Consider the following 14,696-nt stretch of genomic DNA (forward strand, 5'->3'; position numbering starts at 1 on the left):
GAAGCTGCTTATATATTGGGCATTAAGATATATATAGATAGATCAAGACGCTTAATTGGACTTTCACAAAGCACATACCTTGACAAAGTTTTGAAGAAGTTCAAAATGGATCAAGCAAAGAAAGGGTTCTTGCCTGTGTTACAAGGTGTGAAGTTGAGTAAGACTCAATGCCCGACCACTGCATAATATAGAGAGAAAATGAAAGAAGTTCCCTATGCTTTAGCCATAGGCTCTATCATGTATGCAATGCTGTGTACCAGACCTGATGTGTGCCTTGCTATGAGTTTAGCAGGGAGGTACCAAAGCAATCCAGGAGTGGATCACTGGACAGCTGTCAAGAACATCCTGAAATACCTGAAAAGGATGAAGGATATGTTTCTCGTTTATGGAGGTGACAAAGAGCTCGTCGTAAATGGTTACGTCGATTCAAGCTTTGACACTGATCCGGATGATTCTAAATCGCAAACCGGATATGTATTTTTATTGAATGGTGGAGCTGTCAGTTGGTGCATTTCTAAAAAAGCGTCGTAGCGGGATCTACATGTGAAGCGGACTACATAGCTGCTTCATAAGCAGCAAATGAAGGAGTCTGGATGAAGGAGTTCATATCCGATCTTGGTGTCATACCTAGTGCATCGGGTCCAATGAAAATCTTTTGTGACAATACTGGTGCAATTGCTTTAGCAAAGGAATCCAGATTTCACAAGAGAACCAAGCACATCAAGAGACGCTTCAACTCCATCCGGGATCAAGTCTAGGTGGGAGACATAGAGATTTGCAAGATACATACGGATCTGAATGTTGCAGACCCATTGACTAAGCCTCTTCCATGAGCAATACATGATCAGCACCAAGGCTCCATGGGTGTTAGAATCATTACTATGTAATCTTGATTATTGACTCTAGTGCAAGTGGGAGACTGAAGGAAATATGCCCTAGAGGCAATAATAAGTTATTATTTATTTCCTTATATCATGATAAATGTTTATTATTCATGCTAGAATTGTATTAACCGGAAACATGATACATGTGTGAATACATAGACAAACAGAGCGTCACTAGTATGCCTCTACTTGACTAGCTCGTTAATCAAAGATGGTTATGTTTCCTAGCCATAGACAAAGAGTTGTCATTTGATTAACGGGATCACATCATTCGAAGAATGATGTGATTGACTTGACCCATTCCGTTAGCTTAGCACTTGATCGTTTAGTTTGTTGCTATTGCTTTCTTCATGACTTATACATGTTCCTATGACTATGAGATTATGCAACTCCCGTTTACCTGAGGAACACTTTGTGTTCTACCAAACATCACAACGTAACTGGGTGATTATAAAGGTGCTCTGCAGGTGTCTCCGAAGGTACTTGTTGGGTTGGTGTATTTTGAGATTAGGATCTGTCACTCCGATTGTCGTAGAGGTATCTCTGGGCCCACTCGGTAATACACATCACTTAAGCCTTGCAAGCATTGCAACTAATGAGTTAGTTGCGGTATGATGTGTTATGGAACGAGTAAAGAGACTTGCCGATAACGAGATCGAACTAGGTATTGAGATACCACGATCGAATCTCGGGCAAGTAACATACCGTTGACAAAAGGAACAACGTATGTTGTTACGCGGTTTGACCGATAAAGATCTTCATAGAATATGCAGGAGCCAATATGAGCATCCAGGTTCCGCTTATTGACCGAAGACGTGTCTCGGTCATGTCTACATAGTTCTCGAACCCGTAGGGTCCGCACGCTTAAAGTTCGATGACGGTTATATTATGAGTTTATGGTTTTTGATGTACCGAAGGTAGTTCGGAGTCCAGGATATAATCACGGACATGACGAGGAGTCTCGAAATGTTCGAGATGTAAAGACCGATATATTGGACACCTATATTTGGATACAAGAATGGTTCCGGGTGAGATCAGGATAATACCAGAGCACCGGAAGGTTATCGGAACCCCTCGGGAGGTATATGGGCCTTAATGGGCTTTAGTGGAAAGGAGGGGAAAGGAGCAAGGGAGGGGGCGCGCCCCCCAAGCCCAATCCGAATTAGGAAGGGGGCCGGCCCCCTTTCCTTCCTCCCTCCTTCCTCTTCCTTCCCTCTCCCTCTCCCCCCCTTGGGCGCGCCTCCTCCCCTTGGCCGACCCTCTCCTCCCCTCCTTTATATACGGAGGAGAGGGGCACCCCATAGACACAACAATTGATCTCTTGGATCTTTTAGCTGTGTGCGGTGCCCCTCTCCACCATAGTCCACCTCGATAATATTGTAGCGGTGCTTAGGCAAAGCCCTGCGACAGTAGAACATCAACATCGTCACCACACCATCATGCTGACGAAACTCTTCCTCAAAGCTCGGCTGGATCGGAGTTCAAGGGACGTCATCGAGTTGAACGTGTGCAGAACTCAGAGGTGCCGTGCGTTCGGTACTTGATCGGTCGGATCGTGAAGACGTACGACTACATCAACCGCGTTGTGCTGACGCTTCCGCTTTCGGTCTACGAGGGTACGTGGACACACTCTCCCCTCTCGTTGCTATGAATCACCATGATCTTGCGTGTGCGTAGGAATTTTTTTGAAATTACTATGTTCCCCAACACACTGCCCATGCATCACGGCAGCCGCTGGCCCATGCCGCCAGCTACTCTCAGGCGCCATATCTGCGCCAGACAGTAGTTCGCTGATATGTCTCCGACGTATCTATAATTTTTTGATTATTTCCTGCTATTATATTATCAATCTTGTTTGCTTTATACACCATTTAATATCATTTTTGGGAACTAATGTATTAACCTAGTTCCTAGTGCCAGTTCTTGTTTTCTGATTGTTTATGGTTTACCAAAAATCCATACCAAATGACGTCCAAACACGACATAACTTTTTGACGATTTTTCTAGACCAAAAGAGACCCTAGAAGCTTTGCGCGTATCCCTATCTCTCTGTAGTAGTAGCGCTTTTCTTCGACACGCGCTGCTACTAACCATACCTTATCGCCCCGTGCGGCCGACGACCCCCTCACTCACTTTCTCCCCCGCGCCCCCGTCGTCCGTCGCCGCAGCCGTTCCCCGACGATCGTCGTCGCCCGCCGCCGCCGTTCCTCCTCCACAGAGGTAGTCCCTCCTCCCTCCTCCTCCCTCCTCCCTCCTTCCCTTCTCCCTCCTCCCCTGGCTGTGCCCTCCTCCCTCCTCCTCCGGCCGCCCCCTCCTCCCTCCTCCACCGGCCGCCCCTCCTCCCTCCTCCATCGGCCGCCCCCTCCGCCCCCTCCTCCGCCCGCCCTCTCCTCCCTCCTCCACCAGCCGCCCCTCCTCCCTCCTCCACTGGCCGCCTCCTCCTCCCTCCTCCTCCGGCCGCCCCCTCCTCCCTCCATCTCTCCTAAACCCTAAACTCTTTTTACTGTTCTTGTATAATGTAATTGTTTACTGTTTTTAGTAGGTGTTTAATAGAATTAGTAAGAAAATTAATAGAACTAGTTGAACTAGTTTATTTTTAGTAAGAATTAGTTTTTTTTAATTTATAGTAAGTGCTTAGTTGAACTAGTTGAATTAATAGAACTAGTTTATTTTTAGTAAGAAATTTTTTGCATATGAGATTTGATGATCTAATTAAAATTTTACTATAGAACTAGTTTAATTTTAGTAAGAAAATTAATAGAACTAGTATATTTTTAAGTGTATTTAACAAAATTCTAGGTTGATTCATTTTGAAGTGGACATGTCATATTTTGAACATGTCGCATTTGTCGTTATCTTTTAGTTAAAGACATTATTCCCGCATCGACGTCGACAATGCCTATCCCGCATCCTCGTCGTCAACTCGGTGGAGGACACCTACTTGATCATAGGGGCCATGTCTAGGACTAGGCTCCACCGGGCTGGTACTGGGAGGTGCTACCTTTCGGGGGCGCAGCTTGGTGAGGAGCTAGCCCGTCATTGACCCGAACCTTCTTTGGTGGCTGTCGCGTGGGCTTGTGATGGTGCGAAGGCTTGAGGACCTCGCAGTGGTGGTACGTCACCGTGTCAACGAGGAGGACGAGCATGTCCGTCGCTACATGGTTGCGTTGGAGGGAAGGTTCTCCAATACCTGGCAGGTTCTTCAGGGATCTCACTAGAGCTATGATCCTGTGATGGTTCCTTCTCTTTGGGTGTCCACCGCCCGCGCCAATACCCGTCGTTCGCTAGGGTTTTAACTTTATTAGTGATGTTATATGTATGATACTATTCGAGATGTATTAGTGATAATATTCGACGATGTATGGATGCAAGAGATGATTTAGTTTTGCTTATTGAATGCATGCTAATTTGAATACTAATTTATTTTATGATTTGGTTTTGCTTATTGAATGCTCAAGTTGGAGAACTACTCCTATTTTGAATGCTCAAACTGGAGAGCACTATGCAAGGCGTATGCATTTGATTAGTTGATAGCTTCTAGGTTGTTTTTGCAGAAATCAAGGAGCCCCTCTATCATCCCCACCGTCGTCCCCGTCACCGACCCCCCGACCTCGAGGTGAGGCTAGCCAAATCTCCGTGTCAATATGAGTCCTATAAGATATTTTGAAATGTTTTTGTTCATATTTTCAACCATTGAAATGCAACGACCATCAAGTTTGAATGCTCATATGATGTAGATATAAACATGTATATATTGTGTTGCTCAAATAGGATATGTGCTTGCCCAAGTGGCCGGCCATGTTTGCAGGTAACACCTCCGAGTGGCCTATGTTTTGCCGGAGTGTTGATTGATTTCCGTTCCGGCAAATTTCAGGCGCTTGATATGTCCTTTTTTAGCAAAGATCATGCTGGATTTTTCCGTGAATTTTGGCATGACTTGTGCTAGAATATGTAGGAAATATCGAGTGACCTGGATTTTCTAGAAAGATAATTAAACGACTTTTGGGTTGACTTTAAGTCTGTCGGGGCTCCATACATGACAGTCAATAAATGAGTGAGGGAGAAAGTCTGCACCATATATGAGAGAATAAGAATGCCGACTGTTGTCGTGGGAGTCGTTTTTCCTTCTTCTCCTTGTGCTAGACCTTTGTTATGCACTAGGGGAAGGAGGAATAACGACCATCACCGACGGTCGAATAATCAGTGAGGGAGTGTATCCACCATATATGAGAGAGGACAAAGAATCCTGACTGTTGTCGTGGGGGTCGCTTCTCCTTTGTTTCCGTGTGCTAGACATTTTTGTGTAATGCACGGGGGGATGAAAGGAGGACCGATCATCACCAACGGTCGAATGTATACACCACATGAGTTGAGAGTTTTCAAGAAAAGACTCGGCAGACCGATAGTTAACCCGTGATGAATAATAATGATCTAATTTAGTTTTTGTAGTACATACATTTAATTGTACAAGTTTGATCTTTCAATTATGAACATAGGAAATGTTGTCATCGGATGACGAAAGTATCCCGGGGGAGTGCGACTGGTGCAACGACGACCGGGGTCTGTGCGACAGGCCACACCTGGACAAAGGTCGGCGCTTCAGCATTAAGCTTCAGGAGACCTTCGATGTTGAAATGGTACGCAACAAGGACAAGTGTTTTTTCGTAATTAAGCACGACTTCTACTACTTCAACGTGTAATTTTCCTCTTTTACAATTCGATTAGCTTATCCCATGCCATGCAAGATGCTATGTCTCGGAGAGGATGGATTTTGAAGATAATGAAAGTATGGAAACAAAGAAAATTCACCTAAGGACCCATCATGGTATGGATTTTGATGTAAATCTATACAACTCTGAGAGCGTAACCCATTTTGGTTGCCCGAATTGGGAAGCACTTTGCAAGATGTATGATTTTCATGAGGGTATGCTTGTCACCATGGAGTAGGTCCTAGGTACAATGTGAGAGAAGTAGGTCCTAGGTACAATGTGTTATTATGTGGTACAATGTGGTACAATGTGTTAGAGTTGATGATGATGATGGGGACTTGTGATTATGACTAGTGACCAACTTGCTATATGATGTCTCATTGATGAAAATAATGATCATGAGGAGGTGTCATATAGATGATGATAAGTTGTTAATGATATAGATGATGATATTTATTATATCATTGGGTGAAAGAACCGCAGATTAGTTTCAAGGATGTCCATCCACTTGAAACTAGTCCACGTTTCTTTCACCCAGTGATGTAATAACTCATTATGATGTAAAAACAATCTCTAAATTGCTGCTGTATGAAAACTTGTATAAAGGTGTATGAATACAACATGAAATAAAAAAGAAATAGAATACATAATAATAGTAGTAGCGCAGGCTGCGAGAAGCGCTACTAGTAACTACCAGTAGCGCCCTTTCTAGGAAGCGCTACTACTAAGTGGATATAGCAGTAGTGTGGGTGAAACCACACTATTTCTAACCTTTAGCTGTAGCGTCGTAGCAGTAGCGCTGTGACCCGTGCTACTGGTAGGCCAAAAACCCACGCTATGGCTAGGCTTTTCCCTAGTAGTGTCGTTTTCATCAACCTTGTTGCCTCCATGATGATGCGTGAGTAGCTAGCTCTCTCTCTCTCTATGATCTTCAATACAATGTTCTATTCAGAGATCGATTAGATGTAATCCTTTTGCGGTGCGTCTGTTGAGGTTCGATGAATTGAGGGTTTATGATCAAATTATTCATTAAAAGTAATTGAATCTTTTCTAAACTTTATTATGTGTGATTTTCATAGTTTTTTATTTCTCTCTGATTTATCTGTTTAGTTTGGCCAACTAGATTGATTTATCTTTAGGGATATGTGCTTTCTCGTAGGTTCAATCTTACGGTGTCTTCACCTCATGATAGAAGGGGTAGCAAGACACGTATTTGTATTGTTGCTACTAAGTGTAAAATGACGGGGTTTGATCATATTGATTAGTCTTACTTTGTCTACATTATGTCGTCATGCTCCAAGCATTACTCTATTTATTATGAACTTAATACCTTAAGATGCATGTTGGATAGCGATCAACGGGTGGAGTAATAGTAGTAGGTGTCAGTAAGTTTAGCGGCCTACTTCTCATGGACGTAATGCCTATGTATTGATCATGCCATGAATAACATAATAACTGTGCACTTTTTTATGAATTGCCCAATAGTAATTTCTCTACCCACCATTGCTCTGCTCATGAGAGAGATGCCTCTAGTGAAAGCTATGGCCCCCGGGTTCATTTACATCATATTGCTAAAACCATAAATACTCTGCTGCAATTTTTTCCTTCTTTTGCAATTTATTTATCTATCACTATCAGAATTAATCCTTGCAATTAACGAGTACAAGGGGATTGACAACCCTCTTGCTTGTGTTGGGTGCAAGTATTTGTTTTATGTATGTGTGCAGGTATCATTTACCTTTTTTGCGTGAATCTCCTACTGTTTCAATAAACCTTGGTTCTCTACTGAGGAAAATACTTTGTGCTACTATACTACATCAGCCTTCCTGTTCGGGGAAATCCCAACGCCTATCACAAGTAGCAAATTTTTTTGACAACATTGTTAGGGATACTTCATCAAACAAAGCAGGTCCCTTCACACACATTTACCATTTACTTTTTCTACTTTTTTTTGCTTTTAGTTTTCTTTATTAGTTTCCATTAAAAAAAATCAAAAATACCAAAAATATCTCGTGTGCTTTATTTGCTCGTTGCTATTGCTAGCTCTTGGCTTGTTGGTTGTACCCCTGAAAATGAAGTGCTTAATTTTAAACAAAGGGGAGGAGAAAGTTTAAAAGATGGTTGGTATATGATTTTCAATCCTCAAAATAGATCTACTCATAAGCTATCCACCACTGGTCTTCTTCGCAACTTTTAAGTGGGTGTTACTACTTGGTTTAGATTTGTGCTTGACACTATTACTGGAGGAAATTTCCCAAGTAGTCACCCTTTAGATGCTTTCAATGCTATGGGGAATTTAGTGGGATCACCACCTATCACTATTAATGAAAGGACACTTACTCTGAAACATGTTATGCGAAGATTGGAAATTATTGAGAACAAAATGCTAACTATTGAACACATTGAAAATCTTGATAAAAAAGGTGCATAACCAAGTAACTAAATTTGTCTCTTCGGTGGGAACCACATTAAAATCATTAAAGTATAGAGTAGAACAAAGTCGTGCTAGAATTGATAAACTGAAAGAGACAATAATAAGTTGGGCTCAGCTTTTTCTTCCCTTAAAACCATTGAAAGGACTCCTACAAGTAAGAATTCTAAGCTTATGTATATTCCTAATAACAAGGGTGCTTCATCTAGTAGAGAGAAAGAAGATCTAAAAAGATTAGTGTTCACCCCGACTTCATTAAAATGATAGAAAGGAACCTATGATTGAAAAGAAATTCCTTAATTTTGTTCCCAGGAGTGTCGTTATTAAAAACATGTTTGCTAAACCTTCTAGGAAATCCGGATGCATAATTGAGGAATTGGACAAGGATGATAACAGTTGAAACTATGCATTATGCCTAGCTAGGGGCATTAAACATATAACGCTTGTCGGGAGCAACCTAATAGTTATATTTTTTATTTCATTTTATTTTCTTGAGTAAACATGGTTATTGATAATGTAATGATTATGTTTGTATCCTTTATTTTGAGTTTTGGGCCAAGTAAAGCTTTTAGTGTCCAAACGTTTGGGTGTAGAAACAAGCCTTTAGTGATTGTTGAAATTGGTACTGTGTAGAAACAAAAATTTAGTGTCCAATGCCTGAATTGTTCCCGTTTACTAGAACGTGGTAAATTGCTGATTTTTTTACACATTAATATGATATAAATATTTTACGTTGTACTAATTGTTTAGGATTTTTGGAGGTACATAAGCATGGATGAAAATTCTAGCATTACGTACTGTCATGTTTTAGACAGATTCTGTTTTTATTGCATAGTGTGCTTATATTGATGATGCTATGGATTATATCAAGGGGTATAAGTCCTAGAGATGTTAGAATATAGTAGGTATTATGCAAGGTAAACTATGAATCTATTTATAACAGTACCTAAAGTGGACGATTGTTTTATTATACTAACGGATCTTTTGAAGTTTCTGTTGAGTTTTATGTGCTTAAGTTTTCAAGTTTTGAGTGAGATCACGATGGATGAAGGAGTAAGGAGCGGGAAGACCCTAAGATTGGGGAGGTCCAAGGCACACAAGGTAATATTCAAGGAAGACTCAAGCATATAAGCTTGGGGATGCCCCGTATGGCAACCCCTCTTTCGTCTCTAATCTATCGATAATATTACTCGGAGCTATAGTTTTATTCATCACATGATATGAGTTTTCCTTGGAGCTTCGTGTGCTATAGTTTTATTTGGTTTGTTAGTTTGCCACAATTATTCTTTGCTGGATACACCTATTGAGAGATACACGTATTCATCATGATTTGTTAGAATGCTCTATGTGCTTCACTTATATCGTTTGAGTTGGGCAGTTGCTCATTACTTCACTTATATCTTTAGAGCAAGGCGTAGATATATTTTATAGAAATCATTTGCACTCTCATGCTTCACTTATATCTTATTGGGAGTTAAATAGCAAGTAATAATTTGCATGGGTTATATGACTAGTTCAAAAATGGTAGGTATACAAGAGTGGTATAATAAAAACTTCCATGTAGATCGCTGAATATGAAGCATGTGATTTAAATGATATTGATGTAGTAATACGAAAGAGTATTAGTTCATAATCATTGGTTTGTATAAATATCGATATTAAAGCTTGTTATGTACTACTCATTTATGTGTCGGTCATGGCATGACTGGGATGTTGGAGCATATTTATTCTCGTTGAAATCCTTTGTGTTGTCCATATCAGGGCGCGCGATGGTGAACTCCTCACAACCTCCTCCCTTGGAGCATGCGATTAGTAATTTGCTTCGAGTGTTAATAAAAAAATTCTCAATAAGTATATGAGTTCTTTATGACTAATGTGAGTTCATGGACTAATATGGCACTCCCATCTATCCATATTTGCTAGCCTCTCGGTGCCATGCATTGCCCATTTTCACCTCAAGAATTGGCGTAAACTTCATTGCTGCAGCCAAACCCTGTGATATGACACGCTCTATCACACATAAACCTTATTATATCCTTCCTCAAAACAACCACCATGCCTACCTATCATGTCATTTCCATTTCGAGATATACTGCCATGCAACTTCCACAGTTACTATTCACATGACTTGTGTGTTCATCATCACATTCCTTTGCATGATCATATAGAGCCGACATGATATTTTTGGCAAAGCCACCGTTCATCATTGTAATACATGTTACACCAGATCATTGCACATCCTGGTACACTGCCAGAGACATTCATATAGTCATATCATTCAGTTTTATCGGGTTGTAAGTAAAAAGAAGTGTGATGATCATTAGCATTGTTCTGGTGAGGTAAAGAATGATGGAGAATGACAAGTACTCGAAAAAGTGGGGATGAGGTTCATGATATTGCTCTAAAAATGAGAGAAAAGGATAGAAGGGGCAATTCTACTATCCTTTTACCATGCTTGTGCTTCAAAGTAGCACCATGTTCTTCATATAGGGAGTCTCCATGATTTATCACTTTCATATACAATTGGGAATTTTTACATTATAGAACTTGGCTTGTATATTCTGATGATGGGCTTCCTCGAATGCCTGAGGTCTTCATGAGCAAGCAATTTGGATGCACACCCACTTAGTTTCTGTAGCGAGCTTTCCTACATTTATAACTCTAGTGCATTTGTTGAATGGCAATCCCTACTCCTCGCATTGATATCGATTGTCATGCCTCTCCATTGCCTAACGATCCGCCGAGTTGATGCGAGATTTTCTTCATTTTTTGTATTCCCTCTACCAAAATACTCTATTCCACCCATAGTGTTAAGTCCATGTCTCATGCTCATATACTGAGTGAGGTTGAAAATGCTGAAGCAAGAAAAGATACGATGTAATTGCTTGATTTGGCACCGGGGTGCTCATAATTTGTACTTATCTTAGGAAGTTGGATTCACGCCATGCTTACATAATTCAATGAGTAGGGCTGCCATGCTTACATAATTCACGCCATGCTTACATAAGCATCGTATATTTTGAAAAGTAATGATTATTTTCTAGTATTCATGGATATTATTATGTTGATATTAATTACATTATCGCTTCTCAATATTCATACTGTAAAAGAGATTGCATGGTAAGACATGTTAGGTAGCATTTCAACATAAAAATTCTATTTTTATCATTTACCTACTCGAGGACGAGCAGGAATTAAGCTTGGGGATGCTGACACGTATCTATAATTTTTGACTGTTTCATGATATTATATTGTCAATCTTGTATGCATTATACACTATTTTATATCATATTTGGGAACTAACCTATTAACCCTGTGCCCAGTGCCAGTGGTTGTTTTCTGCTTGTTTTTGGTTTTACAGAAAATCCCTACCAAACAAAGTCCAAACACGATAAAAAATTGATGATTTTTTCTGAACCAAAAGAGACCCTATAAGATTCGGGGGCAGACCAAACGATGCATGATGAAGCGACAAGGCAGGGGGCGCAACCTGCCCCCTTGTGGGCCCCATGTTGCTCCGATTGACCTAATTCGTAGCCTATAAATTCACATATATTCCAAAAACCCCAGAGCGAGACCCGAAACAATTCTTCCACCGCCGCAAGCCTCTGTTCTTCCGCGATCCCATCTGGAGGCCTCTTTTGGTACTCTTCTGAAGGGGGGAATCGATCATGGAGGCCGTCTTCATCAACCTTGCTGCCTCCATGATGATGCGTGAGTAGTTCCCATAGGTCCTAAGGGTCGATAGCAGTAGCTAGATGTCTCTCTCTCTATGTGTGTGTGTGTGTGTGTTTGATCTTCAATACAATGTTTTTCTTTAGAGTTCAATTCGATGTATTCCTTTTGCGGTGCATTTGTTGGGATCCGATGAATGGAGGATTTATGATCATATTATTCACTGAAAGTAATTATCGGTGTCAAAACCGGCGGATCTCGGATAGGGGGTCCTGAACTGTGCGTCTAAGGCGGATGGTAACAGGAGGCAGGGAACACGATGTTTTACCCAGGTTCGGGCCCTCTTGATGGAGGTAAAACCCTACGTCCTGCTTGATTTATTCTTGATGATATGAGTATTACAAGAGTTGATCTACCACGAGATCGGAGAGGCTAAACCCTAGAAGCTAGCCTATGGTATGATTGTATGTTGTCCTACGGACTAAAACCCTCCGGTTTATATAGACACCGGAGAGGGTTAGGGTTACACAAGGTCGGTTACAAATGAGGAGATAGCCATATCCATACTGCCTAGCTTGCCTTCCACTCCAAGTAGAGTCCCATACGGACACGAGACGAAGTATTCAATCTTGTATCTTCATAGTCTAACAGTCCGGCCAAAGGATATAGTCCGGCTGTCAGGAGACCCCCTAATCCAGGACTCCCTCAGTAGCCCCTGAACTAGGCTTCAATGACGATGAGTCCGGCGCGCAGTATTGTCTTCGGCATTGCAAGGCGGGTTCTTCTCCATCTTTCGAACGTTTGTAAAGAAGTGTACGGTCCCATAAATGTTTGGACCTCTTGGCTTCTGTGCCCAATAAGGGATTTCTCCCACGCGTCGAATGAATACGAGGCGCCAGGGCGTTTTTACATTCACCCCCTAGCCAAATAAATAAATTTTCTATTAAAGGGATGGGGATCCTTAGATCCAATCCATACCATCCTCCCCCAGTGAGAGTCCATCAGAGCGCGTTCCGGAAAGATCCATTCCAGCATGGACGACCTTCACAGCTCCTCCTCCCGCCCCCGAAGCCCTAAGCCTGGTGATTGGGAGAGGTGTTCAGTCCCACACAGTCGTTTAGTCGAACTGCAGACTAAGGGATTTCTCCCTCCGGCGTACATGATGCCCGTTCGAGTCGGGCTTGCCACCTATAATGGCGGGGAGCAAGCGGAGAGCTTTCCCCGTCCCTCTATGGGGGAACGGGTCTGCCTTGTTCCCTATCTATTAAAGGGACTCGGATTTCCAATTCATCCGTTCCTCTGCGGGCTCCTGGAGTTCTATGGCCTCCAATTACACAGTTTCACCCCGCCTCCATCCTACATATCACCGGCTATGTGGCTCTCTGCGAGTTGTTCCTGGGCTGCGAGGCTCACTTCGAGCTGTGGAAAAGGCTATTTTGCCTCGTCCCTCGCACACAGAGGGGGTCACTTTATCAAGTGGGCGGAGCCGAAATATGGCGCATCGCCGATACCGGAAACCTGTACGGTACTCCGAAGAAGTCACCCGAAGACTGGCCTTCGGAATGGTTTTATATGGAGGACGTTCCCCTTCCGGACCCTTTTCGGCGGGGTCTTCCTGAGTTCAACAATGCTTCTCTGAAGAAACACCGAAGTTGGCGCCCACGGAGCCCCCAGGTGGAAGACAATGGAGAAGTCCTCTATCTGATGAACCGAATTAAAGCACTGGCTCGATTAGGATTGACAGTAATCGAAGTTATGTCGATTTGCATAATGCGGGGAGTGCAACCACTTCAATATCGTGGGCACCCCTTGGGGCGGATGACGCCACCCGCTGCGGGCGTAAGGGTCCGGACAATGCTGCCGCTTTAGCGAAAATTCCGTCTGAATTGTTCAAGGGTGAGAAAGAGGAGTTCACCCGCGTCAATCCACGGGACAGATTCTCCATGTACAATCCTCCAAGCTGGGTAAGTTATATCTCCCTGCTCCCATTTTTCCCGCATTCTTTGTCGTAAGTATTCACCTTGCCACTTTGTGGCAGGAACTATGAAAAGCCATAAAGGAGGTCAGCAGCCCTTCTCCACAACCAGAGGACCCTGACCGGGCCCTCGACTCCGGACTTGAAGAAGATTCGGTTATATTCATGGAGCTGATAGACCAACAGTTCTATCAGTTAAGCTGCGGCGATGCCATGGTGGCCATTACGGCCGACTATCCCGGACTTCTCCCTGCATCGCATGTAAGAAAAACCAAAAATCCCAACTCCAAAACTAGGATCCCCTTTTAGACACTTCACCCACCATATACACATGGCATTTTTACAGGGAAGGCATTCGGGATGCCCTGTTGAACCCGCAGCAACGCGCCAACAGGAGGCACCGAGGCCGGGTAGGCCAAAAAGGAAGGTGGTCAGGACGGAGACGCCGGCGCAAAGGTATAACAAACCCCGCTCTGTGGTTGTCGTCTTTCTCAAAATATAATGACGCCTGTGTTTCTTTAACAGAAAAAACGCTCATCGGAATATGTTCGGCGATGTTACTAATCACGCCTCCACCAGCCGGCCGCCAGGACCGGACATAGAGGCGGAAGCCGATATGGGGCGGGCGCCGGATAATCCCCCTACAGAGGATGCAGATAGATTATCCGCTACAAGCTCAGAGGTGGAAGCGCCATGAATCATAGGCGCCGCCTGGCCGTACTCCGTGACGCTTGTTTCTCACCAGAGGCATTTGATGCCTTCAATTTTGGAGAGGCGTACCTCCGAGCTGCACAAGATGGTCTAGCCAGAGCCACGGATTAGTATGTAAAGGATGTACGGGTAAGTAAATCTGATGATTTATATGTATCAGTAGCCCCTTAGACTTGAAACAGTTAGCAGAACTGATTTAAGGATCAGCTTTATTGTGCAGGTTCTTATAGAGAAGAATACTAGGTTGTCACAGGAGCTAGAGGAATGCAAGACCCAACTGCGGGCTGCTGTGGCCGCATTGCAGGAACCGA

This window comes from Triticum urartu, chromosome 2A, assembly GCF_056163025.1.
Source record: "Triticum urartu cultivar PI428250 chromosome 2A, HENAU_Tu73, whole genome shotgun sequence".
Lineage (NCBI taxonomy): Eukaryota > Viridiplantae > Streptophyta > Magnoliopsida > Poales > Poaceae > Triticum > Triticum urartu.